Below are 21,552 nucleotides of genomic sequence, written 5' to 3'. Positions count from 1 at the left end.
TCAGAATGAGGCTCTGAAGAAAAAAAAAATCACAACACACACAAAAAAGGTTAGGTATCTATTTTAGATTGTACTATCAAACTGCCTCTAATCCCCAGTTCTGGATGAGGAGCTCTCCCATTTGGAGAAGGAAAGGGTCTGCCCTGCCCTGCATATTAACTGTTAGGTAAGAAATAGACAGGAAGGAAACAAAATTGTCAGCAGCATTTGGTGGACTGAGGATACCAAGGGGAATAATTTGACTGCTTAATTTTGAAGTGCTTAGTTAAGAGCTTTGGATAAGTACAGTGGGAAAGGTAATGGTATTTAAGTGCTTTAGAGCAATAAAATTAGGATATAACTAGACATGAAATGAATTGATGAGGAGAATTTTCCTTCCACTGCCCATGCACTGCGAGACTACTAAAATGAGCACGTGGCCAGATAGTAACAGAAATAGTAACTTCCTGGTTTAAAATATATTTATGATAATTGTTTGTGAGGTCTAAGCTTAAAAATATTCTAAAGGTGTTAGTGATGAATGAACATTTATTGCATGCACCCCTAGACGGCATTCAATCAGATGTGTATTTGACCCCTGTGATCCCGCTGTGATCTCACAGACCACAGACAATGGAAAATAGGGAGCAAGTGAAATTGAGAACATCCCTCTCTTCCTATTTTAACACCCCTCCCCTGCTGTTCTCACTGATGAGGAGAAAATTTAGTGTGAAACATGTAACATTCAATGAAGGGTAACTGTGCTAATAGTTGCCGTTTTTGAAAGTTAGAAACACAGGAGCTGAAGATACAGTAGATCTATGAAGAGCTTACTTCTTTAACTGAGTTGACAGAAACCAACAAACCAGTCATGTATTTCATCTCTTGGACAGAATAGGATTGCTACATTATAAAAGTTGGAAAGCGACCTGGTTAAGTGACTTGGTTAATGGCTAAGTGTCTTCTAAAGGTGAAACGCTGCCTAAAGCAAAACATAATTTAATTTTAATTAGCTTCCAAAATTGTATTTAATTCTTCTCCAAGCTCAGCATTCTCTCTGCACCTGCTTAGCTCTAGTAAAAAACTGTATCACTGTGTTAGAAGAGAAATCTAGTGATCTGAAAACTGTTTGGCCAGTAACCAGGCTAAGCAGCTCTGCAAATCCACTGATGGAGGAGCCTATCTCACCTTGCCAAGTCTCTGAAGAATAGGAAACAGTCTGAAGTCGTGCCAGGGGAACTTTAGATTGGATATTAAGAATTTCTTCATGGAGGGGGTGGTCAAGAATTGAAATTTGCTGTCCAGAGAAGTGGTAGAATCCCCATTCATGGATGTAGTTAAGAGACATGTGGATAAAGGTACTAAGCGACATGGTTTAGTGATGGTACTCAGTATGTCAGCTTGATGGTTGGATCTTGAAAGTCTTTTCAAACCTAAGTGATTCCATGATTCGATAACTTCAGTATGATAAGCATAGCCCAGCCTCAGTTCCCTGTTAAGCCTGATTTAGACTTTGGGTCAATTTAATTACAGACATATGGTTTGTTTTTAGGGTCGCCTGTGTGGAGCCAGGAGTCGGGCTTGATAATTCCTTACAACTCACAGTGATACACAGATTTTATTCTCAACTAAAATCTTACCTAAAACCAGCTGTAGCTTGCTATTCTTTTTCACTAAGAAAATATTGTTCTTACATTTGGCATACTTAAAAGACTATAATTTCTGAAGAAGTGCAATCCTGAAACCTCACAGAACCTTCCCATCAATTTGCATGAAGCAAAGAGCGTTTAATATCCCACAGTACATAAATGAACAATCTTATCCAGGTAATTAGCATCTCAGTGACTATTTGCTCAGGTTCAGACAAGATTATTTCCCTGATCATGTCAGGCCACACAAATCCATGAGATAAGCAGAGGCAACATTTTGTCTAAAAATTGCAGTCAGATCACTGCTCAGTTGCAAACCTGTGATTAAAGATGTCCCAGACACATCGTTGTCATTACTTGTATTCAGTTCTAAGCATTTTTCCATAAACAGACTTTCTCTCTCTCTGATTTTAATTAAAGCTTTTCTTTAAGACATTTCCTCAGATGATTCAAGGGTATTCCCCAAAGATATTTTACTGTTGAACAATAAACTACTTTTGGTACTTTCTTGCCAATGTAACCATGGAAACCTTACCAACTGCTACAACATTTTGAGGAATTTTGTCTCTCACTAGCTTTTCCAATGACAAACACATTATGCAAAAATGCAGGTATAATGGCTGCAGATATATATATATATATATTTTTTTTTTTTTTTTCAGTTTTACAACATTTACTAGCTTACACGATTATTATGTCAACCCTTATATTCACTGAACATTATTAAGTAACAGCATTTGCTATTTGCATAAGAATAGCATGAAGAGGAAATGCACTGAGGTTATTGGGTAAATGCATGTACTCTGAATTGTCAAAGGTACAAGGCTCAAACCCAAATAATGATATAAAATCAAACTTAAAATTTAAAATACTCAAGTAGCTGAAACAAAAAAACTGTTCATCTACCTTCAGATGGTGTTACAACGTAGCAACTGAATTACAACAATGTGGACTTTCAAGTCAAGGAATCTAGAAGCATGCTAAAACTGCACACAACTGATGAAACTATAAATATGAGAACAGGTTCTATTTATCATCATCTCCTTCCAGCACTCTTCCTGTTGAACAGGTCAGAAAGCATAATTCAAGTACGATACCAAGAAAAAATTAGGAATGGGAAGCACAATTTCTACCATTTTCTTAGATCTTTTCCACTCCTTTTTCCACTCCTGCTGTTTCCAATGCCTTAGTAAGATTCTGATTCCATAACAAGTCAGAGAAAAAGATTTCTCTGAGTCCTTTCCTTCCCCCAACTCCAGCCCTCATTTCTTTGTTTTTCTTATCACTTTTTTCTTTCCTCCACACATTAAGTCTGTGGCCCGTGTAATCAAGAAATAATGTTTTGCAGCACTTGTATAAGCCAACTGGAGAAAGCCCAGTGGAGAGCAAAGCCTTTAGCATACCAAAACAAGCTAGTACAGAACAAGCTAGTCCAAGCTAGCCGTGGTGGACAATGAGCTCTATTTCTACAGTACCTAGGCTAAGGTAAACAATCAACACCAGGTGTAGTCTGTTTATTTTGATGTTGTTTTATCAACACTCTGAGAAGAATTTGTTTCCAGTTCCTTTCAGGGAAACCTGATCACACTTCAAGAACAAGAACTTCAGCACTTTTAACCCTTCTTGTCTACTTTGCTCTCTATTCCAATCTTTAAAACCAGAAGCCTCAAAAGCATTCTTCTCAATAACTTCTATGGACAAAAAAATAAACAGTAGTGGTTGAATACACCTTACCCTTTAACCCTTTTATACTTCAAATGCCACAGTAATTTTTTAGCTTTTCCTATTACATTTAGAAGTGAAACATGGTATTACTGCCTATACACTAAAAATTCAAGTATGTACAAGGTTCCTCTACTTCTTTCTGTCTACTCCATTCCAATTAATCCATCAGTGCTGTGTCCACACTGCAATAAGCAGCCTCCATCACAAACACCTTACTCAAACTAGAGACAAACAGACAAGGCTCATGGAGAAAATGAACCTCTCCCCACAAACACCACGTTAAACTGTCTCATCTACATCTCATAGATTCAGCCCTTGACTAGGCATGTTTGCTAGCATGATGTGGGGCAACTAATCCTGCTGGCCTGTGGTGTGAGGTTAAAGACAATACTCACAACTTCAAACCAATTTAAAACATGCAAGAGTGTCAGAAAAAGGAAAGAATATTATAAACACCATGAACTTGTTTGAGGTCAATGGCAAACTACAGCTTGGCATTGCTGTGCCATGGATATTGCTGGAGAATAAAGGAAGACGAGGGCTGCATGAACTGTAAGGAAAAGACTTGTCACGATATACTGACCCTGCTGAAGAGCCTGTCAGACAGCTGTATAGCCTAGCAAAAACAAAGGCAAGTCTGCCCAACTGAGCCCTACAGCTACCTGTTTTCCATCATTAGCTACACAATGGGCTAGGTCACTAAATCTACTGGAATGACAAACACTCCTAATAATTCAAGACTCTCAAGCTTCCAGATTTTCCCCCATTCACGCTGAGACAGAATAGAAGCTACGTAAGATAGATCCTGGGGCCTTCACAGCAAGGACAAGTCAGTCCCGTACTACACTGTCTATGGAATAGCATTGCCTCTTCACTAAGAAAATAGGGCTTTGGATCTATTACAGGTAGCAAAGTATTTGCTGGAGCCCAAGGTTTGCTTTCGCAGTGATGTAGAACTGTCCAGCTTGACAGCAACTCTTGTTCTACTTCAAAGCTCTCCAAGGAAGCTGAAGCATATCTGTTAAGCACACAACAGCTTGTTAAGCATCGGTGATTTTAGCTGAAGTAGATTTTTCCTTGCGTTTTACTAAGATATATTTGTCAGTCGAGGAAAGGGAGGAGACTGCATCTTTCAAAAAGTTCATAAGGAGAAAATACTAAGCAACACAATTCAGAAAGGTTCAGATCTGTATTAACCAATAGTAAATGGTTTGACTGATCTATTTGCCAACACTTTTTACACTCTATGAGCAGGTCCTTCACATGAATTGGTCAATGTAGTCTACACTAGTAGCCCTCACAAATTTTGAGTTAGTTCTCCCCTAAACTTCTACCCATCCCAGCCTCCTGCACTATCTCGTGGACTTGGTCATATTCAGAAGCCATATGTGAACCTGACATGATTACTTGCCAAAAATATTGCATAAAATTAGGTTATTTATTTTTATGAGAATCAAATACCTTACGTTAGAGAAAGACTTCATATTGAAGACTGAACAACAAACTGAAAGTCTCAACAATGCTTTACAAGTGGAAAAGTTCAATAATGTACAGGATACATGTATACTTGAGCAGCCTGCAGCAGGCCACCCTTCCATGGAAAGGGCATGTAACAGGGAAGAGAGGGAGATATGAAAAGTAAGGGCTGAGAAACAATCAGTAATCTGGAGAAGATGATGAAAAGCTCCTCAAGCATGTTCTCTTGTGCTAGCAAAAAGTCTTTAATAAAGAGAGAAGACAAAGCATTGAGTAGGATCAAGCTTACTAGTGGCATTAGTCCCAGTTCCGCAAGCGAAAGAGACTGAGATTTAACACAAATATCTTTCTAAGATGATACGGCAATAAGTAAACATATTATTTCTATTCCTTTTTTTTTCTTTTTTTCTTTTTTTTTTTTTTTCCTCACCTTAGTCATTATTAACATCATTTACTTTGTCTACTTTGCATTTCATTAATATCTTTAACTTGACCTCAGGTAACATGACCTAACGTAGACTTGATATGAGTTAAAACTACTTAACAACATAGCACTCTAGCTTTCTGTGCTGACAGATCTTCAAATCAAATCAAATTCCAGTGAAAGCTATACATTAGGAAAGCTCTGGCAGAGTGCGGTGGCAGGCTGAAAATCTGAAAAGACCTGAGGGTGCACAGGTAACACCCCAAAATCATGAATTTGTTTTCAGCCTAAAGGGAGAAAACAATACCTTCACTACAAAAATGAATTCTCTCAATCCTAGACAGATACCTGAGCTTTAAAAGGCTGGCAAAGCAATCTACAGTTTTCACAATTGTTAGCTGTGAAGGTAAATTGTTCATTTTTAACTCACCCTCCTAATACGTGAGAAAATTAAAAACTGCTCTGCCATGACTAAGATTTTAATTGAAGTTCATTAGCTTGAATTAAAGCACATCCTTTCTTCTCTACTGCACCTATCACCACTCTCCGTGGCCGCAATGGAAAGATGCCATTCTATTTTGAGAGCATGTGTAAATCGGCTTCTCAAATTGCTCATCAGCAACATGCCAGGATTGCTAATCCCAACAACTTCAATGACAGGAAAGAAAGCCCAAGGCCAACCACTTCTGAAAATGCTGCCTGGTCCAAATATGAACATAACTGTTCGTTAGAATTAAGGTAAACTGGCACCTTTCACATTGCCCTCACCTCTTAAGAAGTGGCTTCTCATTTCAAACACCTTATGTTTTATTTCCCCCAATATCAGCAGTAATAATAGTGGTGAATCATACCAAGGCCATCTGAGCTTGCTTTATTTAAACAGCAGCTACACAGAACACATTCACCACATAAAAGTTTTTTAGTTGAAACACATTAAGAATTATAATTGGATTTCAAGAGGAAAAATTTTAAAAACCTACTGATTTTAGAACAGTTTTGGCCTTGGAGTCTCCAGGTGATTATCACTGAACTCGCAGCAAACGAACCTCTCACGATTTCGTTCAATTTCCAATCCTATTTTCTACCTGCAGGTTTTCCCCCAGTGATTACTATGCTCTGAACACTACTGTGCTTCAGTCTAATGGCACTCTAGCTTAACAAAACTCTTCACAGTCATTAAGAGAAAATTATTGAATTAATTCAGGAACTGAAGAGCATGCAGCTTAACTGATATAAAACCTCAAAAATACATGAGCCAGTGTCCATTTAGGAAAAAGAGAAGGTAAAAATGCATAACAAGAAATAGGCACAATACAGTTTTAATCGAACCAAAGCATATTAAGATGAAAACACTCTAATGAAGCACTTAATGACTATTTGAAATTATTTTAACAACTGATGACTTCAGAGAGTTTAAAAGATAATTTCCCATCAAAAAGCTTAATACAAAGTCACACCACATACCCATTAAGACTAAGAGCTCAGGTAGAGTAACTCTACATGACTACTTCACAGAAAAGGAAGATGCTTGCTTTCTAAGCAGAGATGGTGATGTTTCACACTGTATTTGTTTATGCACACAGAATAAACAGAAGCATTCATAAGTGCTACACTGTGTTTGCATTTTCCCCTTACCCCTTTACCATCTGGTATGATTACGCATTTCTTTCCAGAAAGATAGAAAAGGCAAAAAACTAACAAAAACAAAACAAAATTAAAGAGTGATATGATACCTTCATATAGAAGGCTACAGTATGCTTGAAATAACAATGAATTTTCTCAGATAAACTCATAACCTTTCATTCTGGCTTAAGTACTAGGTAGCAATATCCTATCTAGTACCTCCTCCTATATGTGTCTATTTCCCCCACGTTTCTCCGGTAGCTAAAAAAAAAAAAGTAGAATTAGGAGAGGTCAAAAGTCTGTCCACACTTATGTGGTCCATCAGGTTCTCTCCATAGGCACAATGGCACAAACAGAAAAAATCTGCCCAGCATTACAGTTCATCCTCAAACCCTACCTCAAATTTTCAGCTACTTAATTTACAGTTATATCAACTCCAGGAAGCTTTCAGTAGGAGCAAAGATCAAAGTTTGAGATCCTCAGCAGGAGACACTGCAAGTCCCAGCTATCTCCCAGTTAGCCCAAAAGAAGGGCAACTTGTTCCTCAGGCCCAAATCTTGCATTTTTCTTGCACAGCAACCTATTCCCTTTTGTGTTTCCCCTAGAAGTCAGACAATCCTACTGGTATTCAAATATAAAGGCTCTCACTCTTCCTCTGGACTCTTCTGATGTTACAAAGGCTCTAAGCCACCTTCTTAGTCACCATAAGGCTTGGAATTTTTCTCTCTGCTGTTAACTTTGCTCTGCTTAGGCAGGCATCCAAGAATATGGACTCTAGACATCATAGAGTTGGCCCTCAGCTAATATGTCTGCATTAGAGTTATGTTACTTCACAGTATGAGAAATGCTGCTCAGCAATTCAGCTTTTCATCTAAACTAATCATGTACTAAAGTGGCAATTCTTATACCTGATTCTCAGCAAGACAATTCTTTTACAGATGTTTTCATAGCAAACTGATTTCCCTCGTGTTTCACTGTAGCTACAGCCAGTACTGTTAATTTATTTTTCTTTCTGCACAGCAATAAACTGTTGCGCATTTTCCCTGAAAGGGAAAGAGATTACTGATTTATACTGCATAACAAAAAAGTCTGATACCAACCATTGATATAAATGAGAAAAGATCACTGCAGAATCTTGATGGAGTCAACACAGCCTACTGCAAAATATCACTAGCTTACCAGGTGACAAAGGCATCTTCTATCTCGTCATTTATTTTCGCTATCTTCTAAGCAATATATTTGCACCATATAACTACTTAAGCTGTATCTTTGGTTATGATGCTTAATGCTTCAGGCCTGCCAATTGCCTGGAATTCATGTCAAAAATTTCCAGGTTGTAGTAGCTATTCATAAGACAGTTCCATGAGAAGTAGAATTTGACACAGTTGCAGCTTGCAGACACCTACAGAGCTTGCACAAAAGAATACCCCTCGCAAGCACCAATACAGAAAGGCAAGGCTTTCAGATCCTGAAAATCAACAGAAGGAGATGATCTTCCAGAAGACCTTTCACTTCAAGCAAGCTTGACTGCTCAGAGGAGAATTGTGGAATGGTTTGGAAAGGACTTTAAAGATCACCTAGTTCCAAACCCTCTGTCATGGACAGGGCTGGCACCCATGAGATCACGTTACCCAGGGTCCAATTCAACTTGGTCTTGAACTCTTTGTTGTCTAAAAAAGTCTACGGCAACCTCTGTTTCAAGCTTGGATACCTCTAGTATCTCACAGAAGAGACACTGATTTAAACTGCACTTGCCGCTAAGACAGGGTGTCATCTCAACAGATGCTAGGCTATGTACATCCTGTGTGGAACTGCTATGCTAGAACAATACAGAGTGCCAAAGATATTAGGCCAAGTCCATATATAATGCACGATTCACTTAAATAGTTGTAACGTGATGATGCAGGGTTAGTTCTCTGCATTTACAGGTTCGTTGTAGGCTTACAAGGAAACAGTCAAGCAGATAATGGAATTAACACTTACAGAGAAAGTACCTCCCAACAAGCAGGGCAGAAAGCAAGAAAACAATGCCTGCAGTCAGTTGAAGAGACCTGATTAACTGGTATGGAGACCCAAACTGCATAAACAGGGAGAACGCAACAGGCCAGCAAATTCCTGCTTAGGTCTAAGACAGCACTAGTGCTTTCACAAGTTTCTAGGAGATAGTAAGCCTTAGAACAGATGGATGTCTACGTGTAAAATTGTTTTCTTGCAAGTTCCTCTCTGTCATGCTAACCCATTTCTCTAGTTATAGAGGTTTCACAATGCTTTGCTTCAACTACGCTGTCTAGTTTTACCGTCAACAGCAGTTTCAGCTCTCGAGAAAACCTGTGCGTTGTCCACTGGGCAGTCACTGCTGATCCACACAACATATTTCTCTAGGGAAGAACCCGCCACAAGACTTTTATACCCTTTAGTTACTCCAGTGTGTACCTACAGTGTGCCTATAGTCAGATAAGAGGCACATGTCACTGCTGTAGCTTGCTTGGTAGATAGCCAGAACACACAGAATAGGGAAGATGTGAGCTAGTTATCATTATTAGACAAGTTACAAATGTTTAAAGTATTTAATTGATAACATGTCAGAAAGACATTTATTTTTTACAAAAACAAACAAAAAACAACACAATGTTTTGGAATACAACACAACAAAGACTGCTTCTTGCAGACTATCCCTTTTGATTATTTTCAGTAAGAAAGTAATAACAGTAAGAAAATAGAGATGACAGAAGATTGAAGACAAAATATTAATCTGCTTACAGTTACAGTTCTGTCAAACTATTTTTAGAAGTGTAACAGGAAAGTCCATTGCCTCACAAATTTAACTTCCTACATAAATGATTTTTCAAATGACGTCTTACCACCAAAAAATTTGCATTCTATATACAATGATGACATTGAAATTACTTTCACATGGACAAAAAGACAAGTTATTTTGTATAGTTACAAAAAATTCAGTGCCTGAAAGTCAGTAAAGCAAGCAGAGGCCCTTGAAGTTGAATCCACCTGTAAAACACACGGGAAATTTGACTGAAACGTGACTCCTTAGACCTTCCATTCAGTCCACTTTTTGTCAAAGTGATGTCAGCCACAGCCTCACACATACCTTTGTATGATTTACGATCATACTTTGTAGAATTAAAGAAATGCACATATCATAAAAAGTGTCCCCTTTGGGAATTAAATTCACTAAAACTGACATACCATGAAAGCAGCATGCAAAAAAAGCCTTTTGTTCTTCTAGTTTTTTAATACTAATGCTTCAAAACTGTTTTGTAAAGTTACTATTTGTATGCACTAAGTCAAAGAAGTTGACTGATCTCATTATAGCGTGCTATTTTCTTGCTCTATGTCCCGGGCAGCAATGAAGTATAACTTCACAGTATCTGTTTTCCCAGATAACATCCCAACCCACAAGACAACTTAAACAAGATCTGAGAAAGGTTTTGGAGATGGATTTTCAATGTCTGTGAAGAAAGTGGCACATCTAGAGAAGAGAAAAACAGAACCAGTAGTTGCATGAATTGATGAGGCAGTTATTCATGCCAGGGAATCCACAAAAATGAGAGCAACAAGAAAGTAGGTTCCATTTACTCTGCTACTCAAAGCAAGTGGCCTGTCCCTCAGGAGCTGAGGTGAACTTAATGGGGTGAAGTTTTTGATGTCCATAAATAAAGCACTGCCTTCAAAGCATCATCTTTGCTTCTTTGGGGTTTTTTTGGGGGGGGTTGTATTTTGAGCTATTAATACATGTGGATGCAGCTCTTAAAAAAGCGGCTTCCACTTAGATACCTAGAAAACAGATGAAATCCCTTGAAGCTGAACTCCAGGGGAAACAAATATAAAAATTTGGCCCATTATGTCCTCATACAGATTCAGGATTTTGTGTTATCAGCATCACAAAACAGTATTGAATGAAAGAGAGAATCACTGTCTAGTGATTCCCCTGTTAAGGAGGCAAATTAAAGGAGAAAATAACAAGGTGAGCCACACCAGAGATTTAGCTGTAGAAGAAAGCAGAAGTTCCATGTTTCCTACCAGGAAGATGCAGGGATAACCCCGAACTCTATATCTTTGTCTCCAAGTAGGGACATAGAGATCATGTACCAGTGTGTACCAGATCCATCACTGGATATTGTCATCACTGTGAGAATTGCTAGGGGCAATTAATTGTCCACAGAACACCTTAGAGATGAAAAATTGTATGCAAAAGAAGTAGATGAAATCCTCCAGATGCCTCTGTATTGTAACTAAGGTGAATTCCCATTGCAGTTAACAATTTGCCCAGATAACATCTTTTCTTTGTCAAAACTATGATAATTTACAGTTCACTGAGTTTTTATGATCCCATAGCAGAGTCAGAGGAGAAGTTTTACAGAACAGCAAGAAGCATTCAAGCAGCTAGCAACAGCCTGGGAGAAAAGTTAACATGAAATCAAAAAATTCCTTCCTTTTGTTATTCTTCTGATCCATCACCATTTACACCGCCATTTCCCCAGCAGTGTTATTTCTAGTTGTTCAGTAAGCTGCATAATCCTCCTGCAGTACTTGCCAAGGTCTTACTGCTGAATCTATTTTCTAAGAGTGTTCAGTAAAAATTAACAGGAAAAAAAGGTCCACAAACTTCACTAGAACCCTGTAGGTTTTAGAGAAACTAGACTTTGTTAAAGCTGACTCTACGTAAGGCAACAAGTAGGCTCAATATTAGGTGAAAGAAATAGAACATAACTCCAAAGTAATGCAGTAATCCCTCTAATAATAGATTTTTTTTCCTGAAAAGAACGAGTAAGCTTGAGAACATTGAGTCCTCCTCCTTAGTTCATCAACACTAGTCCAAGAGTATATTGCTCTAGTGAACCCCTCTCTGCTCCTTGTATACTCAAAGTTTGTAGGGTAATCGCCTTAATTTGCAGGGAAAAGCCTGAAGACACATTCTAAAGACCGAGAACTCAGATAAGAAATAAATACCAGAACGGTTCAGTGGGGAAAGAACTTAAGAGTTGGTTAGCATTTTAGTATTTCTGATGCTGAAGAACAGAGAAGAAAGAAATAAAAGGATTGATGAAAACACCTGAAAGCCCTAATTAGACCGGCATACCACAAACAACATATCCCTCCGTAACATACCAAAAAGCCACGAGCATCTCCATCCTGACCCATACCGGTCAGAGATCTCTGTCAAAGCCTGGAGTTTGTCTGAGAGCACTGTCTTGAAGGAATAGTGTATAACAGCCAAATACTGTGTACTAGAGCTAGCAAAAGGTGAAGATGATGAGACTAGCTATGATTTCTATAAAAGAGCAACATACTATTTTAAAAAACATCTCACCTCTACTTATTAATCAATGTATGGGGTGTTTTTTTTGTTGTTTTGGTAACTGAGTTTGGGTGCTTGTTTTTTTGTGTGTGTATCCTTTAAGGTAAACTGAATTACAGTCCAAGAAACAATTTGGACTGTGCAAGATACTTCCAGTACCTTTACTACCAACTGTTTTTCAGTACTTCTTTAACACTGAAAAATGTTTAAGTCTACTCAGTGAGCTGGAGTTCATTATTTACTGTCCAGTCACATTTGGCATTTAATGGATCCATCCTCAGTTCAAGTGCTCATTTCTGAAGACACTAGATGTTGTCAGCAGCTGAGATTTCAGAGCCATCTCAACCAGGACAACCCAACCACATTCAGTCTGGCAACTAAAAGGAGAAGTTCACTGCCCCTGAGCTCATTCACCAAATTTATTATTTATTAAAAAAAATTAAAAAAAAAAAAAAGCCTGATTTTCAGAAATACTAGTTCCACTGATGTAACTAGATTACATGGATTAAGCTAGTAAAAGAAAAAAAAAAAAAAGAACCACCTTATATTTCCAGTGTAAAAAACTTCTTTTTACTAAAAAATTAATAAGCTATTATACCATCTATTGCCCCAAGACAATATTTTACAGATCACATAAAATTCAGAAAATTAGGATATTATTGAAAATTTCTGTCCTGATCAACTTTGCTTTTGAAGGGATTCCAGTTTTGCTACAGAACTTTTATGTTTTAACCTCAAAACCTGCTCACTAGCACTCAGTACCTACCACATATCTATCATCTTGCATCAAAGAAACTCAGAATTCAATTTGGAAAGGACAAGCAAGAGTTAAAAATATGCACCATTTTTTGAGGAAAAAGTGTAAATTTTCTTTAAAGAAAGTGTAATTGCCAGGCATTGATAAATTGTGTAGGGAACACTATTGATGATTCATACCAGCAGAACTTGCTGCTAAATAAACTCTGACCTTGATACTCAAGAGACCCACTTAGAACATCCTGCAAGACAATGATATATTTCTCCCCAGTAACCTTTGTGAGCAGTCTGCCTCTTCAGCTTCTTGAAACAAGCTAGTTCCAATTAAAGAGGAGAAGTGGAACTGTTTCATACATTTGTTTTAGTGACAGGATATGCAGGGGTTATGATGTCATTGTGCCAAGAATATTGGGCAAGAAAAAGTGGGTATGGGTTTTCTTCAAACTTCAAACAGGCATTGTTGCAACACCACAATGAGAGGAAAGAAAAAAAAAAGGAATCAGAAGAAGGGAGAAGGAGAGAAAATGATGTAGAAATGGTGTAGCTCAGAGCTGAAAGGAGGTAGGTGTGTTAACATTCCTGCTCAGTGCTCACTGTGCAGAAATAGACACATTATTTCATCATTCAACAGTTCAGTTTCTCAACTGCAATGTGGAGTACAATCTTTCTTCAATTTCCAGCCTTTCAGGTCATACCTTCCTCATGGCACACTCACATACAATTAAATTTGGGTTTAAATTGCCAGGGGGTAACTCTCAGTGAAGGAGTAATCACCAGAGAAGTCAACCATGAGATGGCAGAGCCTTCAAGGACAACTATCTGTACGAGAAGTCTGAAGTCCTTCCTGCTGAAGGGAAGAGAGGCACTGAAGAGAATAACAGAAATACACCAGTAGATGTCAAAACTTTTCATCTCAGTCTCTTAATATGAGTGAATCAAAATGTTGAAGGGGAGCCATCAGGAAATTGAAGGAAAGATCTCACACTACTCGTCTACTGGTCATGCCTTACTGTTAGTGGCATTCTTTACCACTGAATATTAAAATCACATCCAAATAGCAGGTAGCAAAACTACCTGTGAATTTAATCACCAAACACATTACTTGACTCATCCGCGGCTTTCTATTGTAAACACTGTCAAACATGGCACACGTACCCAGAAAGTGCCTGAAAACCTTACATGTTTAATGTCACAAAATACTTAACTAGCACCAAGAGATCATTAATCATGTTTCTGACACAAGAAATGAAAGAGTACCTCAGAGATGTCCCTAAGAAACAGAGTACAAATAGCAAAGCAACATCCCCTGTGAAAAAAAAAAAAAAAAAAAAGCATCATTTGTAGGGCTGCATCTCACTTCAACTGTAGACACTACAATTTTCTATTGACTTAGTGGAAGTTAAACTGAGTCTCAGGACTGAAATGATATTTCCATAGAATACTCTTCATCTAAGTAATAAGATTCATATCTAGGACATGTTTTACTCTAAATTATAGCAAATCTGCACAAATTTGCTTTTGTCCCCATGAACATTTTCCCTATTTCCTTCTCCCCTAACATTGCCTAAATCTTCTCTCTTCTCCCCTACACACACCATCACAGTAGAGTTGCAATTGCAGGCAGAAATCTGAGTTCACCTTTCCCAAACAGAAAAAAATGGAAGATTGTGCTAAGACTAAACTAAAAGAAATCCTGTGCAATGGAAGTACATGTTCATGGCACTGAGTGACATGGTTAGGGGGTGCAGTAGTGATGGATTAATGCTTGGACTTGATGATCTTTTCCAACCTTGATGACTCCATGATTCTAATATAAAAAAAAAAAAAATCCCAAAATTCTTTAAACAGAACTTCAAAATAAAACATCAATGGCACAGAAAAAAAAACACCTACAGACCTGAAGAACAGAGCAGGAAATGTTCAGAGCAGCACCAATATCCAGAGTCAATTTTCCTTCTCACCTGAAACAATAGTCTAAAAAAGTTGTATTACATATATTTAAGGCCTTCAGTAAGAAGCTCCTAAGAATCCAAGCCATGAAACAAGGTCTTCATCCTGGAGCTTCTGGCAATCTAGGCTTATGACTCAAATTTCAGCTGGGACAGACTTGTTCGATGTTGAGCAGGAAGCGCACACAGCAAGCAGAAGACAGGTGCAAATGTAGTCATGGAAAGAAGCAGCCAAGAAAATGTGACAATTTGCTCAGAGGAAGGAAGGGACAAGACAAGAAGTGACAGTGATGGAACTGGATGTCCTGTAGGGGATGTTTCATAAAGGTAATATCAGAGAGAGATCAGTATGTTTGAAAGCAAAGTAAGAAGCCAGTGACTGATCCAGTGCAGCAGTGAAAAGATGAAGAAAGTGGAACAGCTAGTGAGGACAGGGAACAAGCTGAGTCAAGGAATTCATTTTCAACCTGATGTATGCTGAAAGGAAGTCTCAAAACATTTATTTTTTTCTTGTGAGGCAAACTGTTCTTCAATGAAAAGAAAAATAAGCCTGGTGAGGACTCAGTTTCGAACTTCCCCACAGTGGAAGACTTCAAACTTGCTTCTTCTTGTTTTTAAAGCCTGAGTGGCATCTATGTATATTACCATCAGTTAATGATGACAGAAATCAAACCAAAAATTAAAGAAAAAAAATCCTCTGAATTACAGCATTTCCTCTGAGCCACTGTTGCCTGCAACACTGCCTGCAAATGGGAAGTTCTTGCCATATTCCCATTCTACATCATTAGTAACTCATTAGCATTTCTGTTTTGCCTCAGTTGCAGACAAATGGAAACAAGAAAAATTCAGCTCCTTCTCAGGGCTTTGGAAGTGTATTTTAAGAGATGAAACTAATCAAAAACTTTTCTCCACTTATCAAGTTATTTGCTTTTAGACAGTCCTGCTGTTGCCATTAAAAATAAATTTGTAGTGGATCCCATTGTTACTGTACTTAAGTTAATTAAGTTAAATTATTTCTCCTATAAGAACTCAGTGATGAAAAGGACCATTTAAAAACACTGATTGCTTGTCTTATAAGTAGAAATGCAGTATGCATAAACAAAGAGCAAGCAGTAAATAAAAATTTATTTCTAACTCCACCCTTACTTTCTTAGAAAAAGTAACCTCAGGTGTTACTGGGATCCTTCTTTAGAAGGATCTCTTTAGAAACATTGTGCTTGTTAAAGAAAGGCACTGCAGGATGTTTCATTACACAATGAAGCTGGTAAATTCAAGTCCAAGCTATTAGCTTTGCTAGAAGAGGTGCAGTCCCACTGATCTCTTCACACCTAAAAGCTGTTACTGCAGACACTAATGACAGTGTTTTCTCCTGCCTTCCAGGTCTAATGCTATCTTTCTCAGAAGATTCAAACAAATTTACCTGATTTGTTACTAACTCTTGCTTTACAACCTGAAGTAGCAAGTATCCACAGCAACTTTTGTATGTTCAAAAGAAGTCCTACACTTAAAGAGGAGTACATATAATGCACAGAAACCTAATATTTGATATAGGTTTTGGGGGTAGATCTCTACGTACTTAAAGAGGTTATGCACTTTCCATTTCTCTTTAGTACAGGCTTCATTTCTTATATACTGAAAGACTTTGAATTCATGCGCATAAATCACAAACGCAGAACCAAACCAAAACCAAACTTGAGTCTCTGGCTCTCAGCGGTCCAATTGAACCTTCACATTTAAGATGCAAAGCTACAAGGCATCACTTTTTTTTCCCCACTCAGCAAATGTTACACTTCTGTTTTTATAATAACAATGTTCTCCACTACCTACCATATATATAATCTCATAAAATATTAGTAACTATGCAAAATATTAGCCTGATCCACGGAAGTTAATGGCAGTTCTTCTCACTTTGGAAAAGGTGCAGTAAAATCAAAATAACCTACTTTTAAATTAAAAATGCAATGCCAAGTATTTATGAGCAGAACAAACAATTTAATATGAAAATGAAGAAAGATCAAACTAACTGTTGGAAAAGTCACTGTGGCATAGGAAAGGGCACAAAGAAAAAGTGTTGGTAAAGTGAAAAAGGCAAAAAAATTTCTTATTGCAAATACAGCCTTTACTACACAGCCAAATCTGATTAAAAAAAAAAAACAGAATCTTTCTTCAAAGGTAATATCAATGTTTAAATTCTTTAACAGAAAACAAACGAACAAAAAAAACCCAAATGCCAATTTCCCATGAGACAGGGATTCCCCAGAGTCCCATCAGAAAACTATGGCAATTTGTGTTGGGTCTGGTTGTACAAGCTAGCTATCTTACACTACACTACTGACAAAAACTGGCTGCTGCTTCTGTTTTTCCTGCTGTTGCTCAGGTAAGCCAGTGCCACCTGTTATGCAGCCTTCTCCCAGGAGAAGGAAGCAGATAAGACCTATCTTCCAGTACAGATTTCCAGGAACAATGTGATTCTGTAGGTGAGAAATTTGCTATAGGAAAATCATCTGCCTAGGAAAATGTCAAGAGTATGCCTAATGAACATGGGGCTGAGACTAAAGATACACATCCTTTAGAAAAACTGCAACCACACTGCAGGTGGACTTCAAAACCATTGCTGCTATGTGCATTAAAACCAAGATGTTTCACTAATTATGTCAGCTGAGTACAGTGATCAAAACACACCACACACCTAAACAAACATTTCAAATTAAGTACTTTAAAAAAATAAAATTTACTAAGCTTTCCCCCACCTACAAGTTGAAGGGATCTATAGACCAGAAGATTTGAGTCACTATCTACAACTGTATTTTCAAAAAACTGCTGCAGATCAGCATGAACCAGATCCAGATCATCTGATTCCACAGATTCCAAAATACCCGCCTTGTATCGTTACTGCAGAAGAAATATCTGCAGTACATTCAGTTAAGGAACAAATGCCTCAATGGCAGCTTTAACATACACCCACAATACTCACTTCAGCTGCCTAGTATAAGAAATAAGTATTAAATAGAAGTTACATTAATTCGTACGCACATTGTGGGTAAAAGAGTGACATACTGGTGTCTAAAAGTAGAGCTAAAACTATCTTTCAAGTCACATCTGTGTCTTTACAAAAAGCATTCAAGTTTGCTAACCCAGACCCAGCAGGCTGCAGAAGTAAAAATGACTTCAGATAATTGACAAGATACAAAGAAACTTCTACTTCGACAAAAACTTAATTAGAGTTTGCTATCCAAAAGGATCAGCACAAAGCAGGAGATCTTAGAGCCATTGTGATACTATGGAAAACTTCAAAGGGGTGATTTTTATCATACCTTTCCACTGACATAACAGGGAGCATTCCAGTATATAATCTAACACTTCACAATAAAAATGTGGCATCTTCAAGGCAGTGAATACCTTAGTATTTTTCAGTGGATGTGGAAGGGGGAATGTAGCAGAGCACTGGGTCTCTTAATGTAACACAACATTATACTCAAAACAACAGGAATCTACAGAGATAAAAACAAATAGGCATGATGCAGTGAATTGCAGAGATTGCATTATGAGTGTTGACATTACTGGTTGTAACAGTGAAACATGTAAATCATGCCCTAGTTTATTTCCACTGAGGAGTCATCTAGTATAAGCAAATCATCTCTCACTGGACCTGAAAGTATTTTTCGTTTCCCAAAGCACTGCCTCAATCCTTCAAATCTCTTTAAGGGAAGATGAAAATTGGTACTGGGAAAGCTGGCCAAAACAGTACTGACAGCCTAGGAAATTTTAGCGGGCTGGGGGAAGTTTAGTGGGCTTTAATTTATTTTTAAAATTTGTTTCAGTTGAATTGAATACGAACTTCTTCATTCCTCTCAGAAAAAGCAATTTCAGTTCCATGTGAGCACACAGGCTGGACGTGAGGCTCTGCCCCAGCTGTATCAACCTCACAGAAGTCTGATATCAACTCTTAGAACTGACAGACCTCCATGGAAGAAGCCTGAAGGCCTGGACGCAGAATTCAACAGCTCATATGAAGCAAGGTCTCTTCTTCTTACAAATTTACTTTCAGCCCAAGTCATAAAACGTAGAGAAGGCAGCATGGATAGCAATGACAAACAAGGACATTTCTTTGCAATCTCAGACAGTTCTGAAGTGACTGTGTAGAAAACGGTCAGCCCCTTCTAACACCAGTTTTACATCCATGCTAATGAGGCCATACATACACATTTGGTAATGTTTTGCCCTAGAAAGATGGCAGGCAGTCCATGGAGACTAGTTTTCACTGCAGCTGGAGCTTTACAGTCTCTAGGAGTACTCAACCAGACAGATGCCTTCATTTATAAATTTCTTTCCTTCTGGGAGGGAATGTGGTAACAAAACCAGTGACATGAAAAATATGTAACTATGGAAACGCATCATTCATCAGTAGTCTCTGTAGCAGAAGACAGAATAAGTTCAGAGAAAAGCACAGCAACTTGATCATAAGAAAAGCTATGTCTGGAGAGAAGGCAAAGTACAGTAAACAGCTGCTATGCTCCAGAGAGCCAACACAGGGAGAATTCAGTAGAGAAAAGTGTACCTACTTGCTGGAAGGAAGGCCAGAAACATAAAGCTTCATCCAAGCATGTCAACAGGGAGTCTTACAATACATAACAAAAATTCTTGATGACGAGTCAGGTAACACAAGAGAAAACCTCAGGAGTATGGTTCCACTCTTGTATCATGCCAAAAGAGTATAAATACTAAATCAGGTTATGAAGTTAATTTGGAGCAACCTAACTTCTGACCACTTGCCTCATTAGGGAACAAACTTTAAATTCAAATAGTTATCATCTCTCAAATGAGGGAATAGGAATTGCCTCAAGTGAGGCAATAAGAATTGCAATAATCCTTGTGTTAAAACAATTCATGTTATTCACAAAGCTGGAGGATGGCAATAAATTGCTGTAGTGACTAAAACACTGATAGAAAAAGAAAAGGAAAAAGTACATCTGGAAAAAAGGAGAGAGACGCTGATTTAGAACACTTAGTAGATTTCCTTTGTCAGCCATATTCTGTCCTGCCTAAAAGCATCTATTTTTTCTCATTACAGAAAGAAGAAGCAAGACTTCATAATTATTCATTAGATTCAAACATAAAATAAATTGATCTTTGCACGTCTTATCACTTCAACATTAAACACACAGAGACATGTGGTTAAATCAATATTCTCAAAGGAGACAACAGTCTCTAATAGCTAGCTTTAATAATCATAATTTTGCAACCCACTGTGCTTTGAACACAGAAATGAATTAACTATGGCAAAGCCAAGTCCCCCCAGGAAGAAGGTCAACATCAGTATACCAGAGAGGCCAAGGGTTTATTGGCAGTATTTACAAAAGGAGAAGGCACTTAAATCCCATGATCCCACTGGCTTTCAGTCAATACTTACAAGCCTAAATGCCTAATTCACTTCTGAAACAGCATTTATATTTATACATATATTACATGCTTACATATATGTTATTTAACGGACCAATGTGAAATTCCTAGATTCAGGTAGTGACCCAGAGGGTAACAGTTTCATTAGCCACAGTGCTACCAGAGTTGCTTTGCTATGTGTAATTTAGAAGCTTATCTAACTTGAGTTTGCACAAGTTCCTGCCAACAGTACTTTTCTTTTGTCTTACTGGTACTGCAGTGTCATGGCCTGACCCCCCCACTATACTGAGCCTACCCATGTTGGCTTAATAGCCAGGCCCTTCTCAACATCATTAGGAATAGTGGTATCCCATTAGGATAATGGTAACAGCTATATAGCACATAAGCACTTCTTGTCCCTTAAATATTTCATCAAAGGAAACACACCTTGAGTGAACAGCATCTAATTTCTGGAGGTCTGTGTGTACTGAATGAGAACATATTGCAGATGTCTCTCTTGACTGACTGAGCCTCCTCAGGGCAATCAAAAGGAACATGTCTAGGTGTTGGGGAGTGATGAAATAGCTACATGTGGGTCAAGGGCCATCAAAAGTGACTTTAGGGCCCTGGTATGACAGCAGAAAGAATTGAATGCACAGATCATTTTTTCTTCCCTGCCTCCTATATTGGATAAGGATATAGAAACAAATCAAAGGATCTTATCTTTAAATATGTGGCTTTGTGGTTCATGCCACCATCAGAATATTGCCTTTTTTTTGACACTGGAATAGCACTGGGCTTGTGGGCACCGGATGGGGTCCTTAGGGAAAAGCTAGCAGGTTCATTGGGAGGGCTTTAAACTAGGGTCTGAAGGGGGTGGTTGGGATAGCAAGTCTTCCCATGATAAGGTGTAGGATAGCATAGCCGGATTAGAGGGACAAGCAGGGGCCCTCAACCTGATGCCCCAAGAGGTGCTGGCAATATTGACACGTATATAAAACCCTATGACAATGAGGCAGCGGCTGCTGGGGCAACAGGAGAAGTCAGTGAGGAAACTGAAAGGAAATACTTAAAAGGAATTAAGGAGTCATCCTCTCAGAAAGTGACAAGATTAGCTGCACAGCTGAAGTGCCTCTGCACAAACGCACACAGCTTTGGAAAAAACAGGAGGAGCTGGAAGCCACTGTGATACTAGAAAACCATGACATGGTTGCCATTGCTGAAACCTGGTGGGATGATTTTCACAACTGGAGTACAGCTAGTGATGGCTATAAG

Source organism: Lagopus leucura, unplaced genomic scaffold, assembly GCF_019238085.1.
Source record: "Lagopus leucura isolate 7727_CA_CO unplaced genomic scaffold, USGS_WTPT01 Super-Scaffold_100004, whole genome shotgun sequence".
Lineage (NCBI taxonomy): Eukaryota > Metazoa > Chordata > Aves > Galliformes > Phasianidae > Lagopus > Lagopus leucura.
This window is presented reverse-complemented; position numbering follows the sequence as displayed.